General features: G+C 34.7%; 1 pseudogene; it reads left to right on the top strand.

The window, feature by feature from the left end:
• The window catches only part of LOC132273306 (uncharacterized), a 68,718-nt pseudogene that overhangs the window by 35,089 nt on the left and 9,382 nt on the right, over window positions 1-24,247 (top strand).

The following is a 24,247-nucleotide window of genomic DNA, read 5'->3' as shown; positions in this document are numbered from 1 at the left end:
TTGTTAGTTTTTGGCACAACCTCACTTTTCAAGCTCGGAGTTGGTTTTTGACTTCACGTATCCTTATCGTGAGTGGTTTCCACGAAATACGTATCTTTACTTTTGCAAGAAAGTACTCTGGTTGCTCCCGGTGCCCATAGGGGCATGGATGCATAAATCTTTGGAATTAATTTCATTTCTTGGGGTGTTTTTCATAAATATATTTTGAAGATATTTTATTTCAGGGGCATCTAAGAAAATATCTTTTGGAAGATTTTTTCATTCTGGGGCAGTTTTGCAGTTAACCCTTTTTGTAGGGGCCATTGTGCAATTAACGAAAGTTATTGCAAAATGTCTCGTCTGGAGCCTGAATCCTCGTACGTGATTTATTTTCACTTTTTGTTGACTTATAAATTCATAGAATTCCGTTCTGGTCGTTTTTCTCCAGTTTCAGAGTTTCTGGACCTAGTTGCCGCTGAACTTATTCGGGGCATAACTTTCTGCTCGGGACTCAGTTTTTGATGCCATTTCTTCCGTCGTTTATATTTTCTTATTTTAAATCTTTTTTGTTCACTGGGTTTTTCCGTTTGAGCGCGTTTGCTCAAAATCCACTTTTCCGGACCCGACGGGGCCCTTTCGGGGCACTTTTTGAGATTTCTTTAAATAGGTTGCCCCAATTTTTAAAATCAGATTTTCAGACCTTTTTCTTCCTCTTGGCTGGCAGCCATGGGAGTCCAAGGGGCTGCCTTCACTCTTTCTTCTCGTCCACTTGATTTCCTTGGTAGAAATCCTTCGGCCTTAGCATTTGTTGTTCCCCTCGTCGTGCTCTACCATTATTCCTTATTAGAATTCATTTTTGACAATTTCTTGAGTTTAGCTTTGAAGTCAAGTTTGGATTTTCATGGGGCTTTCTTCGGATTCATGTAGATCGTGTTGTCCCCGGCATAACACTTCGATTTCGGCGGATTTAGAGCACTTTTTTTTCAGTGGGGATTTGAGGTCTTCATCTCAAATTGAGGTAGGAGGTGTTATAGGTTTAATTCTTGTTATATAACATGCTATTGATGCTTATACAACTTGATTGCATGCTTAAATATGAAATCTAGAGATTTTATTATTTAATTTTTTTGTATTGGATTTGATTTTCCCGGTTGCTTATGACTTATTTTAAACATGTAGCATGGTAATATAAAGCTCTATAATATGGTCATTGACATATATTAAATTGAGGGAATTTGAACAAGTATTAAAGATTTTTTTTAATATTTATCTTGAATAAAATATTAAATCATATGGCCTTAACTAGCTTAAAATCAATATATGTTAGCATATTAAATTAGGCCTTAGCATGCTCTCTAACATAGTTGAATTTGAATGTAATTGGAGGTGTTTCAAAAATTAGTAATTATTAATTAATTTACCCCGAGTGCACTATTCACTCTATTTGAATTTCGACTTGATATTCTTGATTTACATCTCATATAGCTTTACATATATTTGATTTAGAATATTCGATTAGGTTTTAATCCTTGTTTAAGATTTAATCCTCATGGTGATATACAACTTGGAATTGAATTGTGGCATGCTAGAAAGTTAAGTTTTGGTATGGCTGTTCACATATATTAAATTGGGATTAATTGTATGAGAATTGTAACTTTTATTTTATATTTAAGTTTTGTGAAAGTTTAATTCACATAGTCGTAGATTGAATGAAATAAACTTGTAATGTGATATTACATTAGTCCTTGGCATGTTCTCTAAGATATGTTAAATTGAGAGCATTTGGTTAAGTTTGAAAATCTAGAGATTTTAATTAAAAGAATTAATTAAAATTTATTTTGTGGTCCCATTAGCTTAATTAAGGTTTTAACTTGATATTCGTATTGATCATGACTTGTTTACTTGCATGTATTAATTTGGGACTATTTGAAGTTGTTTTAGAACCTTGGGATATAAATTAGCATGATTTAATAAAAGTTCTACCTTGTTGTTGTATTTAAACTCACGAGCTTATGTTTTCAATATTGATTATATTGTTGTCTTGGGTAATGATTTGCACACTTCATATTTAACATCATTCATGCATAGCGTGTAACGAATCGCACACTGAAGATTCGACATTCATCATATCATATTAGTTGTGGATTTAGAGCATGTATTGTATAGGTTTCCAAAATTGGTTGTGCTTGGTAGATAGTTGATTATCGTGCATATTCCTGTTAATATACGCGTTGTTGCACAACTTGTTAATTTTGGAAACTTAGGGATGTCGTTGTTTAACAATGGCTAGGACGTGGTTCTAGTACGGGGGATAGTCCCTCTATATAGTCTAGTGCCCACATAGGGAGGTTACCCATGGGCTAGTAACCCTAAAGTAACTATGTTGTCGGTCTGATCCGGCGTGACGTCCGAGTATCCACTTTGTTTGATTTTGCATTTCATTTTCAAGTTGATAACTAGATGATGTTGTAACTTGTTGTTTCTTATTTGTCGTTCCATTTTAAGTTACAGGATGTTAACTTTGCGGAATTGTGCTTTATGCGTTGTATTAGAAGTTCCAATGTTGGTTAAATTGCATCGATATTGAAAATCGTGTTTTGACATTCTAATAAAGCTTAGGATTGATCCTATTGATTCATTTATAACATAGACGTTAGGTGGCATGACCCACTTCTTTTGTTTTCGTGCTTTAGATTCCAAGCTGATAGCTTTAAGAAATTGTATTTTGTTGCCTTGTATAATATGCTTTTATGTGGTTAGACTGCATTGAAGTTGTAATTTGCGTTTTGATTGTTCAGCATGGCCTAGGATGATTCCTTAGACTTATTTAGAACATAGACGTTAGGTGACATGATCATTTTAGTTGTTTCTGTATTCGAGATTGCAAGTTAATACCTTTAAGAACCTATATTTTGTTGCTTTGTATAACATGCTTCCATATTGTTTAAATGGCATAGATGATGTGATTTATGCTAGAAACACTCTAAGGTAGCTTAGGATGCTCCCTGAGTCTCATTTCGATATAGACGTTAGGTGGCATGAACCCCTTTAATATGTTTCACCTTAAGGTGATAAATTTGTAAAATGCTAGGTCGATGCATGCTCATCTCCTATGAGTAGCTTTATGTTACTCACCCCTACGATACTGGGGCATATTTCAGGTACAAGAATCAAAGTTGAGGTCTTCATTATGCTTGGATGGTTTGTGGACTTGGAGACTTCCATTTTTGTGAAAGTTGGCTTAGAATGCCAATTGTAGTCTTATATGTCAAAATATGTATATTTGATTCCATGTATGTAATGTGTACTTAAGTACACTTCTTTCAATGTATTTGATATGTATGAGACGAGGCCGGAGGCCAATGACATGTATGTTGTATTCTATACAACTTTTTAACTTCATAAAATATTATGAAAACCTTGAAAAATCGCAAGTCATTGCTTCACCATGGTTGCCTCGGGTGTGGGAATTCCATTTTCATTCTTTCATAGGGTCTTATTAATCTTGTATGAAGTGTGGCCAAGGGCCAAACGGTCATTTGACTCCATTTTACATTTTTGGATTCCATGTTTTCCATTCCAAGTCCATTTTTGCCTTTTTGCCCGTTGGGGGGTCGGATTTTGCATTGGTTATATTTTTAAGCCATGGACCATTGTAGCGCATCTAAATAGGTAAGTTATGTTTGCGTGCATAGTCATTTCCTGGCAAAACCTCATCGTTTATGTTTTGAGCCTCCTACGATTTCATTTTGCATTTTTGTTGCATATTCTGATCTAGGGGCATTTTAGACCTTTTAATTCAGTTTTATTTCCTTCTTTCAATATGGTTGAATAGAAAACGTGATTTTAGGGGGGTTTCTTTTTCATGTTTTTCCAAAAAATGTCGTCTTCGTACCGAAAATCGATCACAAAGTTCAGCTTTCTGTTTTTTTTTTTTTTAGCAGCTTTTTGGATCTCCATGACCAGATTTCATGGAGGGGCATTTCAGGCATTCTACATTGCGTTTTTTTTTTTTTATTCTTTTGCGAGTTACGTAGAAAACTCAATTTTTGGGGGGGGGGGGGGTTTCTTCTTTGTGTTTTTCCAGAAAAATTCATCTACTGGCTTGTTTTTACTCTCTGTTCTGGCTGTTTCTGGAAAAACATGCTTGTAGTAGCTTTTTGGGTCCATCTTGACCTAGGCTGTTCAAGGGGCATTTTAGGGACTTTACATTGTATTTTTTTTGGTTTCTTCTGCATAATCAGGTAGAAATCGTGATTTTAAGGGGGGTTTCTTCTTTGTGTTTTTCTAGAAAAACTCATTTAAGGGTCCGTTTTTAGCCTCGGTTCTGGAAAAAAATTTAATTGGTGCTTTCTGTTAAAACACTATTCCTGCCCAGATTTCTTACCCGGAAAATAAGTCTAATTTTTTGAAACTTTGAGGCTTCATATCTTCTTCGTCCCGACTCCAAATCAAGTGATTTTGAGTCTAAGTTTATTATTTTTTGCTTGTCTATCCAACGGTATTCACGGTTGCATCTAATTCTATCTGAAAAGACTATTTTACCCTTTGTAAAGTACCCTTGCCACACTGATTTTAAACTCAGGTTGGTTTTTTTTGAAACTTTGACGTTTCATATCTTCTTTATCCGGACTCCGAATTAAGTGATTCTTAAGTCTAGATTCATTAATTTTTCCTAGTCTATCTATCGGTATGCTCAGTTGCACCCAATTTTGTCTAAAAAGATCATTTTACCCCTTGTCAATTACCCTTGCCGCACTGTTTTGAAACCCGAAAGTTAGTTTTTATGAAACTTTGGAGTTTCATATCTTCTTCATCCGGACTCTGAATCAAGTGATTCTTGAGTCTGGATTTGTTAATTTTTCACTGTCTTTCCAGCGGTGTGCTCGGTGGCACTCGAATCCACATTTTTTAAAAATAACTATTTTGCCCCTGGGGGCTTATTTGTCATATTTTTGACCTTTTGCTTCCGCATCAGTTCTCATTGAGTTCCATAACCTCATGGAAGATCACTTTGACTTCTTAGAGTCTTGTTTTCTGTGTTCACTTTCGCTTATTGGATCCGTTATCGGGTCAACCTTCAGTTCATCACTAAACACGCTGGCCTAAAAAAACCAGGGTCGTCTCATATAGTATCGATACACATAGACATGCATCAAAAACACAAAATCTAGAGACAAGCATATGAGCATCTATTCTAGCATACATAAACATATGGATAGAATGAAATGAACAATTGGAAGCATTAAACCACACAAATCATTGAATAAACAAGATCTATGTATATAAATATGTTAAAACATGTATCACAATACAAATCCCCTCAAAAATACATAAATCAAGATGTAGAAAGCATGTTTAGGGCTAACTCTAGCCCCAAGAGGATGTCTAGCCACTCATGGATGGTGTCCTCCAACCCTCAAGGGCTAACTCCATGGTAGAGATTGCTCCTCTTCTTGGTTGATGAAAGAACTCTAAGCTTGTGTCTCTAGCCTCCTCTCTTCTTTTCTTCCTCCCTAATACTATGGAAAATGTATCAAGAGTCAAGCATCAAATCTCTAGTGTAGCCTCAAGTATATCTTGTAAAGGTGGCTCATATTCCTTATATAAGTAGATCAAATGGCACTCTCAAATATCTAGGCTCATGCTCTGAGATTCCTTCCCAATGATTGGATATGAGACAACTTTTAATGAGCTGGAAATTGCATTTTCTCGGATTTGGAGAAGTTCGATCGATCGAACATGGCTGAGATCTATCGAATTTAAGTTGGATCAATCTTCTATGGCGGCGCCTTTTTGGATAAAGACAAATCTGAGATATTTTGGAGATATTTTTGGGAAAGAGACAAAAGTGGTAGGTGGGGTGGTACAACTGGATAAGATATAATCTTTTCGATCGATCTGAAGGAAGTTGGATCGATCGAACTTTGTGGGATTTTTGGATAAGGACAAAATAGCTCAGATCCATCTTGAAGTGCTGAGATCAATGAACTTTCGATCGATCGAATGTTTACTGAGATCGATTGAACTTGCTGAATTTGCACCACTTGCTTCCTTTTGCTCTTACTTTGCTCATTTCTTTGATTCATCTCAAGATTGCTTCAATTATACTCTTATTTAGCTGAGTTAGCTTATTTTGGGGATAAGTACCTGAAAAGGACAATAACACGAAATTAGTCAAAAGTAGCAAAATAAGATAGATAAAGGTCCTAGAATGTTCAAGCTTAAGAGGTTTAAATGCGCACTTTTCAGCGCTCATCAATAAATAAATAAACTATTGCAATACACATTTGTGATGTGGAGAAACATGGGGAAAGAGCATGCCACGGAGCCAAGGAGGCCCTCCTCTACCAAATTTTATTTATTTATGTTATAGTCCTAAGCTTTTATCAAAATTCAAATAAGAGGAATGTTAGGGCAATCCTTAGGACTTTAAGCGACTGTTTCTTTTCACACTCCCTCAGTTCCTCTTCTCAGGCTATTTTAATTTCATTAAATTCTTATTTCATATTTTTAAGAAACACTAAAAACATAATTTTTTAAAGAAAAAACTACCCCTTTCTTCCCTCTCATCTTCTCGTTCATATATGTGTGTGTCTATATATCACTTACCAAATTATGATTTATCTATCTAACTTTTTTTTTTATAAGGTAAGAAGTGTAAGAAGTAAAATTAGTAGATATAGAGAGTTGAAGCCTGGCACTCCAAAATCCACCGAAGCCACTAACGGTAATGTTTCCGATTTTTACAATTTTTTCATTTTCTGGAATTTTTTGATTTTTTGATGGCATTTTCATCTTTTCTCGTTTTACGTGCCGAACGCTATGGGGTGTGCCGGGTGTGTCGGAGAGTTGGTTGGGGCATTTCATTGAGTTCAGGACTCTTTGAAATGTAAGGGATGCCATTTCGGCATTTTTTCAGTTTTTCGGACCGGACAATCTCGGATAGGACTCGTTACCAGAGTTGTTGTGTACATGAGTTGTGTCGTGGGTCATTTGCATACCATGCATTATTATTTTTATGCCTAAGTAAATTATTTAAGTGCTATATTGTGTGACTATGATATAGTTGGAGAATATATATAATTTTTATGGTGAAAATTTAAAAGAAAATAAAAATATTTTTGGTAGTGGGACCCACCACCTCTTTTAAAGGCCAAGAGGCTATTGTATGGCCTCAATCTCTTTCTCTTCTCCCGGATCTCTCTCTCATTCTCTTTTCTTTTTCTTTTTTTTCTTTCACCAACTTTAATCTTTGATCTCTTCCTCAATTTTGAGAATTTTCGGAGAGTGCGTCGAGATCTTTGATTTTATCAGAGCAAATCCTTGTTTGGCCAACTTTGAAATTTCAAGATTAGGGCACAAAATTGGGGGCTTTTGGATCTCTTGAGGTAAGGGTCCTTAATCCACAGGTCTGCTAGGATGTAAACCAGCCGAGACACCCATTGAGCCTAACCTTAAGCTGCAGCCTTCTAAAGATAACTAAGTTCCGAATAGAGAGCAGTATCAAAGACTTGTTGGAAGACTGATCTACTTGTCACATACACGTCCAGATATAAGGTTTGCAGTCAATATGGTTAGCTAGTTCATGCATTCACCTGGACGAGAACACTTTGATGCAGTTTACAAAATTCTTAGATACCTAAAGGGGACCCCTGGAAGAGGTCTACTATTAAAAAACCGTGGGCATTTGCAAATTGAAGCCTATATTAATACGGATTGGGCTGGGAGTGCTATTGATTGATGATTAACTTCTGGCTATTGCACCTTTGTTGGAGGTAACCTTGTCACCTGACAGAGTAAAAAATAGAATGTGGTAGCAAGAAGCAGTGTAGAGGCCGAGTTTAGATCAATTGCTCATGGAATTTATGAGGTGTTATGGATTAAGAGACTATTGGAAGAATTAAAGGTCTCTAGTCCGTTGCCTATGAAATTGTATTGTGACAATAAAGTTGCTATTTCGATAGCTCACAATAAAGTGCTTCATGACAAAACAAAGCACGTGGAGGTAGACAAAAACTTCATTAAGGAAAACCTCAAAAATGGATTAATCTGTATGCCGTACATTCCTACTATCGAGCAAGTTGCAGATGTGCTTACAAAGGGACTTCCTACAAGATAGTTGGACTGACTAATTGGCAAGATGGCTATAGAGGATATCTTCAAACCAGCTTGAGGGGGAGTGTTAAAAAAGAAAGATTCAGTGGTAACACTATCAAATATTATTAGCTGTAAATATAATATTTGGAGGATATTTGCTGTAAATTAGGAAATTATTAATAAGGCCAGCTAGCTACTGTAATAAGTTTTCAGATTTTGTACTTGTATTCTCTCCTATAAAGAGAACCCGTGTAAACTTGTGAATATTGTGAGCTAATACAAAAAAAAGTTTATTCCATATTTCTTTCCCTTTCAAGTTTATACCCCCAAATCGCGGCAATCATTTCCTAATAAACTTCACCATTTTAACTCTCACTAAACTCACAACTCTCTCTCTATATATATTTTTGGGTAAATTATATTTACCTCCCTTGAGGTTTGGGCAAATCTCACATGGGTGAAGCGTTTGAGGTTTATTACTTTGACCACCCTTAAGACTATAAAAAGTCAATTATACGCTTATATGTAATCTATTTTTATAATACAAAATATATTATAAAATCTAAAAAAATTAATTATTCTAACTTATCTCTTTTATTGCTTTCTCTCTCCTCTCCACCACCGTTACCCTCTCTTAATTATAAAAAATTTTGTAAATAAAAAATAAAAAATGAGTGTAAGGGCAACTTGGTCATTTTATGAATTATTTTTATAAGTTTTGATGGAGAAGGGGGGGGGGGGTTGTTGAGCATACACCCAAATCTCAAGGACATCAAAACAATAAATGGGGGGGGGGGGGGGGGGTGGTGAGCATACACCCAAATCTCAAGAACGTCAAAACAATAAATCTTAAACGCTGCACTTGTGTGAGATTTGCAGAGGTCAATGTAATTTACTCTATATCTTTCTAACTTCTTTTTTTTTTGGTAATTTTTTTATTTTATTATATTTTATTATTGTTCAAGCGGCCCCTCCTTTTTCTTCTGACCACCTCACTGCTCATGAGTAAATGGAGAGTTGAATTAGTATTGATGCATGGAAGTCCTTTGGGAACGAGTCAGAAGACATCACACCTTCCATCTTCATCAACAAGAAGCACTCAACAGAGTTACTGGACTAGCCATGGTACGTACAAGAATAATGACTCTTCTTCCCATCCATGTTCTCATATTTTACTGTTCTTGTAGGATAGAATTTCGCACTGCCATTGACATAATTACATCAACTCAACCCTGAAACTATAATCTCCAATGGTTACACCTTCAAGCCCCACAAACCAACTCAAGAAATTAAACAAGAATCACACTACTTACAAAAATTTAAGTGTCTATGTCCACGGTTAAGATCCGGTAAACATTTCATTATGCCACAAATATGAGATTACAAGTTTTAGCACCAAAACCTCCCTTCTCTTTTATCACACTACAAACCCTAATTTTTAGTGTTCTCTCGTATCACACTACAAACCCTAAATGCCGTTATATACTGGGTACAAGAGAATCTACAACCTGGGTTCACGACCTGTAAGAGAAAATAGGTCAATTTTTTCCCTTCAAATTTCCAAATCATAACCGAATAGCAATGCGACCCAAGGCGAAACAAAATTAGGACCACAATAGAGATAAACCCCTTAATCATTCTTCTGTGACTCCGACCAACCTTGTAGTACATGTCATGGATGGACAGAAACAGATTGTTTGGTTGTCAAATGTTTCAAAAATATGTGTTTAAAACTTTAAATTACCAAAAGGTTTTTCTTGACAAAATGAAAATTCAAACTACCAATTAGTATTAATTCAAATGGTATAGTCTCTCCACTACAAATGGGAGGTTGGGGCAATATCATTAGCGCTTGCGTTTGCTTGAACTTTGAAGAATAAAAAAATTTCAAACCTAGGGCCACCAAGGGCTTCAAGAAATAGATTTGACTATAACTTTGTCCAATCTCAAGATACTATGTGTATGGGAAAAAATCCGGATAGTATACAAAATAAAAATATTTGAAAGGAACAAAATGAATTTATAAAACATTTAAGGGGGTACTTCCCCCCTAAGCTCCACTTAGCTCCATCGTTAATTTGACTTTTATCCAAACTCATTATTTAACAATTTGTATCATATACTAAGGTCTATATAAAGAGCACTGATAGGGAGAGCAAGTAAAAGTTTTTATATTTGTTCAGACAATGTATGGTCAAATTGAGACGATTGACATGTACTATACAACATGGGAGCAAAGATTTTAAAACCTTTAATCTTTCATTTTTATTTTCTTAAAAAAATAATCAGGTTGTGAAGACTGTTTCAACCGTCCAACCAATCCATTTCATTTTTTGAACCATTTCTAGTTGAAGTATAGTTTATTTGACATATAACAGAGTAAGATCTAGAAACCTTTGCAATTTAAAGACTAAAGGGTCCATTTGGTTAGATAAAAATTATTAGTAAAAAGTGAAAGAAAGTAAAAAAGCGAGAAATAATTGCATAACTCTCTTTCTAGGTCAAATTTAAGTAACTAATTAGTATGTGCTTTCACCATGCTAATTAAGCCTCTTATTACTATTAGTCAAAAAATTGTTAAAAGAGTAGAAGAATTGATTCGTGATTAGACCTCATCTTTGTTTATAATATGGTTTATAAATTTATAATGCTTAAATTGCGCATGATCTTTGATTTATATTGCAGACGACATGAATTTGAAAAAATTATCAATAATGCGTAACAAAACCAATAATGAAAGAACAAAATTACCAGTTTTAAATTCACAATTTGTCTTAAATAGTATCACAGGATACGGCTTCCGTTTACGGGGCTTTTAACCATTCAAAGCTTATGACTGGTCCTTTGGCAACAGGTCAGAAGACATCGCACCTTCCATATTCACCAACAAGAGCCACTCAACAGAGTTATTGGACTTAATTGCCATGGTACAAGCTAGCTTAACGACTCTTTTTCGAATCCTTGTTCTCATATTTTACTGTTCTTGCTGTACTAATTAATTTTGCACTGCCATAGACACAATTACATTTACTCAACCCATCAGTGAATCTGAAACTATAATCTCCGATGGTGACACCTTCAAATTGGGATTTTTTAGCCCTGTTAATTCTACTAAAAGTTACGTTGGTATCTGGTGTTGGGATTTATATTCCCTGGCATAGCAAATTCCTATCTGGATTATAGTGACATATGTTCCTGACATATCTGAAATATTTATGATTTATATAATTGGTGAATTTAATGTATTATGTTTCGATTCACTATGAAATTGATAGTATCCCTGTAATTACAAGAAATATTTATATATATGTATGTGATTGCAATCAATGCATGATATATAAATAGTAATTATAAATTATCCATAGTCGGTAATTATGGATGGACTCATAATTAATTAAGACTAGAACTTGATCCGCGTTAGGTTGAGATATATTGCGAGAGCCGTCGTATGCAATTGCTCCCTATCACCGTCATGGCATTTGACTCTTAAGCATGAGAAAAGCATAGACTCTTTTATTAATTAATAATTACTTTGATTTGTTTGGCGGATTCTTCGGGATCCTTAGACCGACACTTTGGGTAGTTATGTAATTAATAGTTAGAGGGTTATATTTTCAATATTTGCATCATTGCTACTTATATTTATTTTGTATTGATTATGGTTGATCACAAAGTAAATTCGAAGGCCTTCGTGTGTTTTTAGACAAAATGATTTATTATATATTTATTTATTTAAATTATTATTTTTGTCAAACAAATGTTTTATTGTGATCGAGTCAGAAATAATCAAAGGTACCAAAATAAATATATTAATTAAGTAGTCGGATTGATGGCTTTATTTATCCGATAACTAATTATGCATAGAGGGGTCAAAGTGCAATATTGACTTAGAGGTTATTTATTATTTAATTGGAGTTCAATTAATTTCTTTTAGTGGAGTAGAAATTAATTTATGAATTAATTGAATTGGGTCCATGGACCGGGCCAATTATTAATTCATTGTAGCCAATAAAATAATAGGCCCAATGGATTCTCACTCATAGCCCAACTTGATATTGGAATCATATTAGATTTGAGAAATGTGAATTAGAGATTGAGAAGGATTTGTTGTTTCCTTTTCTTTATCTTTATGTTGCCTATAAATATACATGGTCTATGTATATTTTTAGGTGTGATTTTTGGAAGAAGTAAGAAAGGAATATATTTTCTCTCTCTAGAAAATTAGGGTTAGTGTTCTCATCTAATGGAGGCTCCCACGAGCCTAATTTTCCAAGGTTATTCATGGAGGCTTATGAGTGATTCCTAAAGGCAAAATAATTACCAAGAAATGGAGATCCATGGAAAAGGTGTCTAGCAAAAGGGATCTACAATAAGTGAGAACATTCACTTTAGAGGAAAGATCTAAGGTTTACTCAAACCTTGATGTAAGTATTCAATCTTTTAATTGAATGATACATCATGTTTTATTTTTGCATAAAACTTGTCTCTATGTGATGAATCAAGATCTATGAATTTAAATCCCTCGAAAAGTTTTTAAATATTGCACGTTTCCCAACAGTGGTATCAGAGCATGGTTTGATTCATTATTAGAGATCATGTTTTTATCAAAATCATCATCATGGATCCAAAATTATATTCATATATATTTTTATTGATGTATGCTGATGTATGATTTTATATATTGATATATATTGATATATAATGATGTATGTATAATTGTGAATGAATGATGATGTATGTTTAGGCCATGGATGAAGCTTATAGGTCAATTGAATGTAATTTTATCTTTAGATGAATGTAATTAAGGCTTTGATTTAGCCGTTTGAAAGTTTAATGATGTAATTTTATTTTTTTCATTGTATTTCAAATTATAAATTTATTTAAAGCCATGTAATATTCATCAAAGGGTGCTGTGAAGCTTCAAAAAAGTCCAAAAGGGTTAAATTAGGCTTCAGAAATTTTCTGGAATTTTTTCAGAATTTTTCAAAATTTTTCTGGAATTTTTTGGGCTAAATTTATATTTTCTGGAATATTTAAATAATTTCCTGAAAATTTTCGGCGATTTTCCGGCGACTGGAGTGTTGCCGACGGCAAGAATGGCGCCGGAATAAACTCTGTTGATCCAGTGTAGCATGGTACACTAGCTTTTATTGCAACCGGATCATGAACCATTGGATCAGTTTATGGAAGTTGAGAAAGGATCCTATGTAGCGCAGGTACATGACAAATTCAAGTTGCACCCAATAAAGGGGGGCGTGAACATCACGCGCCAAGGGACGCAGACCAAAGAACCTTCCGGCGCGTGAGAAACACGCACCGGTATCTAGTAGCTTGCTGGCGCGTGTTTAACATGCGCCAGACCAAGCTGCAACATCCACGTGCGCGTGCAGGCGCGTGGAAGTGCTCCCACGCGCATGAAGGCGCATAGGGGCACGTGAGAGACTCTCCTACCTCCTCCCAGCGCGTGCAAGCGCGTGGGAGTGCGTGACACGCGCTGGTAACCTCCAGAAGCGCATGCAGGTGCATCAGATGAGTTTTGAGGCGTCCAATTGTGTCCGGTGGCGCGTGGGATCGAGTTATAGCCTCTTGCAGATGTATACAAGCCTATGATAGACCCTCGCGCATTACTTAGAGCATATAAATGTTAAAAGCTAAATCCATTGGCCAATGTTGAACACCCGTGTGATTCTTTCTTGCAGGGGCTGAAACTTAGTACCAACAGGTTTATAGATAAGAAAACTCAGCTGACCTCATGGAAAAATTCTTCAGATCTATCCAATGGAAGGTTTAATTTGGGCATCAATCCTCTGAATATTCCAGAAATGTATGTATAGAATGGCAGTCGTCCATACTGGCGGAGCGGTCCATGGAATGGGAAGATTTTAATTGGCGTACCTGAAATGATTTCGGTGTACTATATCAGATATGATGTTGCAGAGGATAAAGAAGGGAACATGTACATAAGTTATACCTATTTAAAAGAGTCTCCTCTATTATATATTGCCTTAAGTTCTTATAGAAATCTAATGAAGAAGAACAAGAGTTGGGAAAAGGCGTGGTCGGCTTCAGATATTGAATGTGAAGTTTATCGCAAGTGTGGTCCATTTGGGAGCTGCAATGAGCACGGTTCACCAATTTGCACCTGTTTACAAAGGTTTGTTCCAAAGCATATCGAGGAATGGAGTAGAGGAAATTGGACCAATGGATGTGTAAGGAGGATACAGAGACAATTGCAGTGTGAGAGAAACAACAGTGGTGGTGAAAAGGGCAAAGAAGATGGGTTTATAAAGCTAATGATGGTGAAAGTGCCGGCCTTCGCTGAGTTGCTGCTAGTTGCTTCAGAAGACAAGTGCAGAAGTCAGTGCTTGAATAATTGTTCTTGTATAGCTTATTCATATTGTATTGGCATTGGTTGTATGTAGTGGAGTGAAGACTTAATTGACATACAGGAATTCTCCTACGGTGGAGCAGATCCTTACATCCGTGTTGCAAATTTAGAACTGGGTAAGTGTTTTTCATCATCCTTAAAAATATAAAATAACAATAATCTGTGCTTCTAATCCTCTTTTTCTTATTCTGGTTGTTTTACTAGATGATTCAGCATAAGCAAATATCACTTGAATTTGAACCATTGCATATTCTAAACATGTTTGCCACCCGACATTTCTACTATAGTTCAGAAATGCGTTTGTTGTCTATTTTAATAGCTTAAGTATAAAACCTTTTCCCATTTGCCCACAGAAAAAGAGAGCCACAGAGAGTGTCTAAATTCCCAATTCTTTAATCTATATTAACTCGAGTACTCTCTCAAAGTTTGTTGTGTTTTATAGAAAAAAAAAAGAGAATAACTAAACTAGATATCACAATTGCAGTGCTCATAGGCTCATTGATCATTGCAGTCTCTATCGATCTTTCCTGGATGTGGATGGCTAGACCATGAGGTATATGCCCATTAAAATTAGCTTAAGAGATCTGCACATATTGCTGTTATTATATAGATTACCTATTACTAAATTTTTATTCATGAAGGAAGAAAAAGAGGGCGAAGTTATTATTTAATAGAGGGGTAGTGAATCCAGATTGTTCAAATGAAAGAACGCTGGAGATAATCTTGACCAAATTGAACTTGAAAAGCTACCTCTTTTCAGTTTTGAGAAACTGGCAATTACAACAGACAATTTTGAAGTGGCCAATAAGCTTGGGCAGGGTGGTTTTGGTCCAGTGTACAAGGTAATGTTTGTTCATCGGAGCTCTATGCTATATATATATATATATCTATAAATTCACTTTCATCTTTAATTTTAGGGAAAACTGCTTAGCGGACAAGATATAGCTGTCAAATGGCTTTCGAGATCCTCTGGACAAGGGCTAGAGGAGTTTATTAATGAGGTTGTGGTAATTTCCCAACTCCAGCATCGCAATCTTGTTAGACTTCTTGGCTGCCGTGTGGATGGAGAAGAAAAAATGTTGATCTATGAATACATGCCAAATAAAAGCTTGGATGCATTTCTATTTGGCTAGTTCATGATAAAGCTTTTTTAGTTATTTCAATTAGCAGGAACTTCATTGTCTTGAGAAGACAGAAAGCCTTTTCTTTTGTAGTGTTTGTGAACACACTGATCTAAGTCTAAAACTATAAATCCTATCTCAACATCAATTTTAATTTTCCAAACAACTTTCACATACTTGTTTCTTCTTTTCTTCAATATTCTTTCAGATCCAATCAAGCGAAGACTTCTAGATTGGAGAAAATGTGCCATCAATATTGAAAGGATTAGCCGAGGCCTTCTTTACCTTCATAGGGATTCTAGATTAAGGATTATACATAGAGATTTGAAGTCAAGTAACGTTCTGTTGGATGAAAATTTAAATCCAAAAATTTTAGATTTCGGCTTGGCAAAGATTTTTGGAGGCAACCAAGAACAAGCCAACACTAGAAGGGTTGTTGGAACCTAGTAAGTAGCTTTTGCTTTAATTTGTCCAAAATGATTAATTTTTCATGTGATAATTTGTCTTTCTCATGGGAAACTTCAACTCAACTAATTTTACTATTCGGGCTGTAATGACACAATGTAGTGGCTATATGGCCCCTAAATATGCAATACAAGGAACATTCTCGGAAAAATCTGATGTCTTTAGCTTTGGAGTATTGTTGTTAGAGATTGTAAGCGGGCGAAAAAACACTAGCTTGTACCACGATGAGCACTCTTTAACCCTTCTAGGATTTGTAAGTTCACTCGAACTATTGCCTCAGTTACTCCTTATAGTTTATTTTAATCTTTCTAATTTCAATTTTTGGTGGTTGTGTCATCATGTCCAAGCATGGAAGTTGTGGAATGAAGATAGGATCATAATGCTAATAGATCCAACAATTTTCGATCCATGCTTCCAAGTTGAGATCTTGAGATACATACATATAGGACTGTTGTGTGTGCAAAATTTTGCCACAGATAGGCCAACTATGTCAACCGTTCTTTTAATGCTTAGTAGTGAAATTGCAAATCTTCGAACTCCAAAGCTACCAGCATTTACTGAAATATGCAGTCTCTCAACAGAGCCAAAGGGGATGTTCTGCAAACAATGTAACTATTACAACCATGTATGGCTGTTAGTATGCAACTTCTTCTAGTATTCCTCTTACTATCATCCATTAAGTACACTTTAATTGGTTATGCAAAATGTTGTTTTGTTTTACATAATGTGTTCATCAACTCTATGAATTGGTGTGGGTATTTATACTATTGAAATGTAGTCTCCTTCTTGAGATGTGCCTAGGTTGTCTTTGAAGAAATGCTAACATTCAATGATTGGCGTGTTGATTGTGTCGAAATCGATTTGGTCTATGGAGTTGTGCCGGAAAAGTAAGCTAGGGTTTGGAACCTATGGGAGCCCTAAACCTGAGTGGTTGTGTCACGTGGCTTGTGAACCTGACGAAATTTAATTACTTAATTTATCATTGTTAATTACTTATTTTATTGAGACATGTAAAAGCAGGAGATTTTAACTACTTAATTTATTTGATTTTATTTTATTTTGGATAGTTGAATGCTCAATTTTAAATATTTTGATGTGTCTGGGGTTAGATTGGAGTTATAAAAATAAATTGGGCTTTGGAATGTCAGTATAAATTGCACTTGTGAAATGACTATTATAGGAGATGAGTAAATTCTTGGATTTATAGAGGTAATAGGATTTTGTGACTTGGGAAATTTTGTACCATCACACATATGAATAATAATAATATACATGGTCACTTGTATATTTATATCTATGTGTGTAGGTTGCAATCAGGTATTATATACAAGGTACAGACGTTAAATTCAAATATAGAATAATAGAAATATAAATATCATAGAATTATTAAAATTATCTACTAATCCCCTCAAGTACATAAACTATTATATTATCCCATCATGTTTTTAAAAATATATCATATCAACCCCTCCCTGTTAGTTGACCATCTAAAATTAATGGGATCTTATCACGTGACCATCACGTGCACATATATTGCATTATAATGACCAAAATACCCTTGTTCTCTCAAAATGACAAAATTGCCCTTCTCTACAATCTTCTTTCCTTCTCTCTATCTATCTCTCTCTCACACCCAAACACACCCAAACACAAAGATACGATTTATAGAAAGTTCCTTTCCGTTAAGTTCGTCTTATCATTATGATATATATCGCTTAGTTTTGATCTTCTCTCTCTACTTTAACCCCTAAAACATATCCAAAACCCTTAAAATTAAACCTTATTTTTATTCTCCTTTCCTAACTTTCTACTCTGGCTATATATTAGATTTTCTTATTTGCCACCGTCATCCACTAGACATCACCCCTTTCAGCGTTGGTCACCGGCCGAGATGAACATTGGCAACGATGAAATCAGTAAAGTTGACGACTTTGCCCCACCATCATCAACTTGATGATGACAACTATATCAGCTGATTGCGAAGCCGCCGGTGGAGGCAGAGCCATACCGGCACCGCCATTGTGGCAGTGGTGGCATTGCTCATTGCCACTGCCGCATAGCTGTCGTTTGTCTTCTCCGGGACCACCACACCTCACTGGCATTACTTCACGCGCTGGGAAGGAAGCCATAATGGAGCCGAAGGATTGGGGAGAGTGAGGGATGAAGATGGGCAGGAAGAAGGCCCAATTGCCTACATGCGAGTTTTGAATATGCAATAATGGGTTGGGGTTTAAAAAGGGGAGTGAATAATTGGAGATCGCTTTCGGAGAGAAAGGAATTGGGTTGTCGCTATATACAAGAATTACTATATGTAAAATTTAAAGAGAGAAAGGGACATACAATTTCCATACATACTACAGAAAAAGGGAGGGAGAGTTAAGTAGACCACGTGGAAGACCTCCAAAGATGATGAAGAAGGTTGCCCAATACTACATCGTTTCACACGGGGGCATAATTGTCATTTTAAATTCATAATTTCATTTTAATATAATATTAATATAATATCAAGGGCATTCTTTTCATTTCGCAGTCACTTAATGGTTCTGTAAGTGAAAGTTGGCAATGTGATAGTTTATGTTAGTTTAGAGAGTTTTTTTTAATAATTGAGGGTGTTATATGTAGTTTTTGTAAACAATAGGTTTTTTTATTTTCTTTAATGCTTTTAGCCCTTATTAAAAATAAAGAAACAATAAGAGTGACAAAAATTTGTATGAGCCTCCCCCGTTCCCGTCAGTTGTTTTCTTGAAAAGTGTTTGAAGAAGACAATTGAGTTAGTCAAAATTCCCCTTAAAATATGTAAACTATATAAGATTGCTAGAGAACATTAAAAGAGAAAGCAGTGTGTTCATTTGATTTGTGAATCTGATCCATGCTGTTCATACTATTGGTCTGATCGTGATTTCATAAATAAGTGATGCATAGGAATCGGTTTGACTCATGAATTGTGGTATAAAAAAACTAATTTCATCTATGAATCTGATCTTATTTGTTACTCATATAATATATGTGAATATATATAATACCATTTAACGCCAAACATAATAGGCTAACCCCCATCCCCTTATAATATATATTTCTATAATATACATAGATTATATTACTATATATTTATATAATTCATGAATCAAAGTTCAGTATTGTTTTTGAGCTTATTTTCTATTTCTCCAATTATGGGAGGCCACTAAAATAATTTGGTGAGTATAATCCACATGATCTTTAATTCTTCATCATGTAGTTACAACTTGCAGTCACTATATTGTCTCGATTATTTAATTTCAATCTTATATCTTAGGCTAAGTTGCGTTGTTTATAAAAGTCTAAATCGTAAATCAATCCGATGTTTCAAAAATTGGGCTGGCGTCATTTATAAAAGCACAATTCAAAAATCAATGTGATGGTTTACTAATTGTGTTGATTCAGGTTTAGACTCTCATCAGTTCGGTTAGAATTAGTTTTGGTTTTTATGAAACGTTGGACATAATTGGTTTTGATTTTAAGTCTAAATGGAACCAATCTGATCCGTCTGCACCACTAAAAAATAGGGATATTGTGAATTTTGCAAGAGAGAATATGCATATACATATATGTGTGTGTGTGTGTGTGTGTGTGTGTGTAAAGCCTATTTGATAGCCCACCTTATATGTTGCATTTGATTTTTTCAGCATGAATCTACCTTATGATTCATGTGAAGTAAAAGAAGCATCTTCTGGTCCTAGATGAAAATTTGGGCTTCAGGCATGACCCCTTGGCCAGCTGAAAAGTCAAAACCTAATGGGCTTGAGCCTAAGTTCCCTAAACTGCGGGCCTTGGATAGACCTAATGTATTATATTCTGCTATATATATATATATTTCATATCATAAGTGACAAGTATAAATAAAAAATACTATGTTGTACACTAGGGAACACGGATAATTTTATGAAGGAGCCGTACCCATGTAGGACACGGACACTCCATATCCGACACTTCATATATGTGTCCATAAATAAAAATTATGTTTTCTTTTTCTTAATTGGTACTCGCATGCACATATTTCCATCGAGGCTCGAACCTCTAACCTCCATTTGGGAAGTAGGAGCCTGGTACTACTAGGCCACTGACATGTTGGTCAACATAATTATGTTTTCATCAACTCTATTCAAAACTCTGTTTGCCTTTATCCTTCCATATTCTTTCTTTTAAGAGAATCCTGTTTCTGTGATTCAGCCAAACTTCCATGACACATATTAAAGATATAAACGCTAATTTGTGTCTAATAACTAGAACATGGATAGAAATCCATCTTGAATTGTGGTCAGAAGTTACGATCTTGAATTGTGGTCATAACCGTCGGTAAAGGGAGTTGTTGGTACAATCTGTTGGGGAAATGAAAGTTTTTAAAAATTTTATGAGTGTCTTTCAAATAAAGATCTTAATTTATGTGTAGAGACAAGTTTTATGCATGAAGAATATAATGATCCATTCAATTTAAGAATAAAAAACTTACATCAAGGTTTGAGTAAACCTTAAATCTCTCCTCTAAAGTGAATAGTCTCACTTATTGTAGATCACTTTCTTAGATGCCTCCTCCTTAGATCTCCATGTTCTTGGTAATGGTCTTGCCTTTAGGAATCACCCATAAGACTCCATGAATGACCTTGGAAAATTAGGCTTGTAGGAGCCTCCATTAGATTAGAAAGCAAACCCTAAAAACTAGAGAAATAATATATTCTTTTTTCTTCCAAAAGTCTCTCCTAAAATATACATGGACCATGTATATAAAGGCAACATAAAGATAAGGAAAGGAGACAATAAATCCTTCTCAATCTCTAATTCACATATCTCAAATCTGATAGGATTCCAATATCAAGTTGGGCTATAAGTAAGAATCCCTTGGGCTTATTATTTTCTTGGCTACAATGCATTAATAATTGGCCCGATCCATGGACCCAATTTAATTAATTCATCAATTAATTTCTACTCCACTAAAAAAAATTAATTGAACTCCAATTAAATAATAAATAATCTCTAAATCAATGTGTCATTTTGACCCCTCTATACATAATTAGTTATTGAATAAATAAAGTCATCAATCTAACTACTTAATTAATATATTTATTCCGGTACCTTTGATTATTTCCGGCTTGATCACAATAAAATATTTATTTGACAAAAATAATAATTTAAATAAATAAATATATAATAAATCATTTTGTCTAAAAACACACGAAGACGTTCAAATTTAATTTGTGATCAATCATAATCAATATAAAATAAATACAAGTAGCAATGATGCAAATATTGAAAATATAAACCTCTAACTATCAATTACATAATTACCCAAAGTATCTGTCTAAGAATTTCAAAAAATCTGCCGAACAAATCAAAGTAATTACTAATTAATAAAAGAGTCTATACTTCTCTCATGTTTAAGAGTCAAATGACATGATAGTGATAGGGAGCAATTGCATACGACGGCTCTCGCAACATATCTCAACCTAACACAGATCCAGTTCTAGCCACGAGTACATTTTCTTGCCGGACACTTCCTATCAATGTACCTTGTTCCTCTATGGATCCTTGGATCATTGGTTTGGGCTACTTCTGCACTATTGTCGCAATATAGCTCAATACTAGTATGCTCCACAACCTCTGAATCAGTGAGATCAAACCAAAAGGCTTCCTTTGCTGCCTTTAAAACTGCAATGTACTCCACCTTCAGGTTTGAGTAAGTAGTTGAAATCTGCTTAACACTCTTCCAACTGATTTCTTTTCCATTGAGTGAACATATAACAAGTCATGAACCTCATAGTATCTACATCTGATTAAAAATCAGAATCAGCAAACCTGACTAGAACCATATCATCACATCCATAAATGAATATGAGATTACTGGTTCTCCTAAGGTACTTTATGATATTTTTCACAATAGACCAGTTATCAAGTCTAGGATTAGACTGATATCTACAGACTATCTCTATAATGTAGCGGATGTCCTGTTTGGAATAGACCATGGCATATATAAGAATCCCACATGTCGAAGCATATTATTCCATTATCATTTGCTTAATCTCCTCTGCTAGTCTTGGAAAACTAGAAAGAGCAATCCATGTCAATAAAGTAAGAACTCATTCTTTGAGTTTTGCATACCAAACCTGGTTAAAACTTTGTCAATGTAGGATTATTAAGATAAGCCTATTTTCCTTTTAACCTGATCTTGCAAAAACTTGATCCTAAGAAAATAGCTTACATCTTGAAGATCATTCATTTCAAAGTAATTGAACAACTACCTCTTTACTAATGACGAAACTTCCACATCATTATAATGAGTAGGATGTCATCAACATATAGAATTAGAAAAATAATGACATTACCCTGTACACGTATGGTTCATTCACTAAGAAATATTCTGGTATCCTTTTATAGATTAACTTGCCTTCTATAGGTATCATTCTACCAGAAAGTTCTACAAGATCCTAGATTTTACTAGAATACATTGATTCCAACTCTAATTTCATAGTAACTTGCCAAAATAATCTATATCCATATCGGTTCACGCTTCCGTGTAGCTTACTCGGTCCAACTCATGTTTAACAAGGATGTCCATAAAAGTGTCACCTAAAAACATGATTGTCGGATTGGATGATAATCCTCCCACTACATCAATGTACCGATGCAGGAATCTGTGTACTAGATGATGCCAATGCATCAATATGGAATTCATTTATAATTCTTAATCTATATAATAAGTGTGTTCATATGTGGTACATCTGGTACTCATACCATATTCTCTAACATTCTGCTACAAGGTATGTGATTCATAATATGATCCTCTTATAGATAAATAGTGAGTGCAAACAATCAACTTTTATCATTAAGATTATAAAATAATCCATCCTAGTGCCTTTAGAGTAGCATTCAAATCTATCATGCATATGATCTGCTTCCAACTTACTTATCCATATCAAGTGCACATGTGCAAGACTACCCCATAAATGCATGTGATTCAAACTAAGATTTAGTAAAAAAACACAGCTTAAAAGATATCCTTGAGACAGACTAAGATAGAATGCAGTTCATAATGTGCATTGATATCGTCAAGGCTAAACTCTAAAATGAAAGAGATAATGCAGAATAACTAATCATAGATCTAACCATGTTAAGCAGAATTTTATTATTCCTATTTGACATCTCAATTCATTGAGTGTCAATAACAGAAAACCTGTACACAACACTCTCATTAACCATATAGTCTTTGCACTATCCCAAGAAATACTCATATCCACAATCAGATCGAAGTGTTTTGATAAGCTTACCTAATATGTGCTCCGCATCAGTCTTGACATTCTCGAAATATACCAAAAGTTTAAAACTTGTGTCGCATCAGGTAAATTTATCCAAAACGTGAGTAATCTTGCTTGGATGTTCATAAGACCACACGTGTCAGTGTGTACCGACTCCAATTATTCTTTATGTCTATTCCATTTGACTGATTAAAGCACTTAGGGTTATCAATCCTTCAATACAAGATTCACAAGTTGGTTTAGGCTTCCTTGCCTCACTAGGTAATAAACTTTCTTTGACCAATCTTTGAATCTCATTTTGACTGATTATAACCCAATTATAGATACTAAAAATACAATGAGTTAGGAGTAACAAATATTTTCTTAAAATTCAATCTAGAAGATACAACATTAGTTTCTACATCATGTAAATATTAAAAGTTGGTGGTTATAGTATACTAACCATCTTCAACACTAGAAGCAATCGCAGATCTATTCAATTTTATAAAATTAGTTTTATCAAAAGTAACAATACAGATTTTATAAACCAAAGGTGAAATAAGAATGAGATTGCATCTAACATCTATGCATAAAGATAGTTCTCTAATACCAATATCCTCATACTCTTTAATTGCAGATGTAATACTCTCATTGACTTAGTTACAACCTTGGCATCAGGTCAAAAGACAAATATATATCCATATCATTGAGGCTTCTGGATTCCTGAAATCCTTGCAACGAATTGCAAATATGTTTAGTGGCTTTAGAATCTATCCATCAGGAATTAATAGATACAACCACATAACATGGCTTAATGATTAAATATACATTTTCCTATGCCATGTCATTACTTAGATAGTTCATCTTTGAGTGTCTTAGTTGGTCGCAAAAGAAAATAGTTTTCTTTGCCCTCAACATACACTGTCTTATTT

Source organism: Cornus florida, unplaced genomic scaffold (assembly GCF_030987335.1).
Source record: "Cornus florida cultivar Cherokee Brave unplaced genomic scaffold, ASM3098733v1 CherokeeBrave_3.0.0_Hap2_Chr01, whole genome shotgun sequence".
Classification (NCBI taxonomy): Eukaryota; Viridiplantae; Streptophyta; class Magnoliopsida; order Cornales; family Cornaceae; genus Cornus; species Cornus florida.
This window is presented reverse-complemented; position numbering and strand designations above follow the sequence as displayed.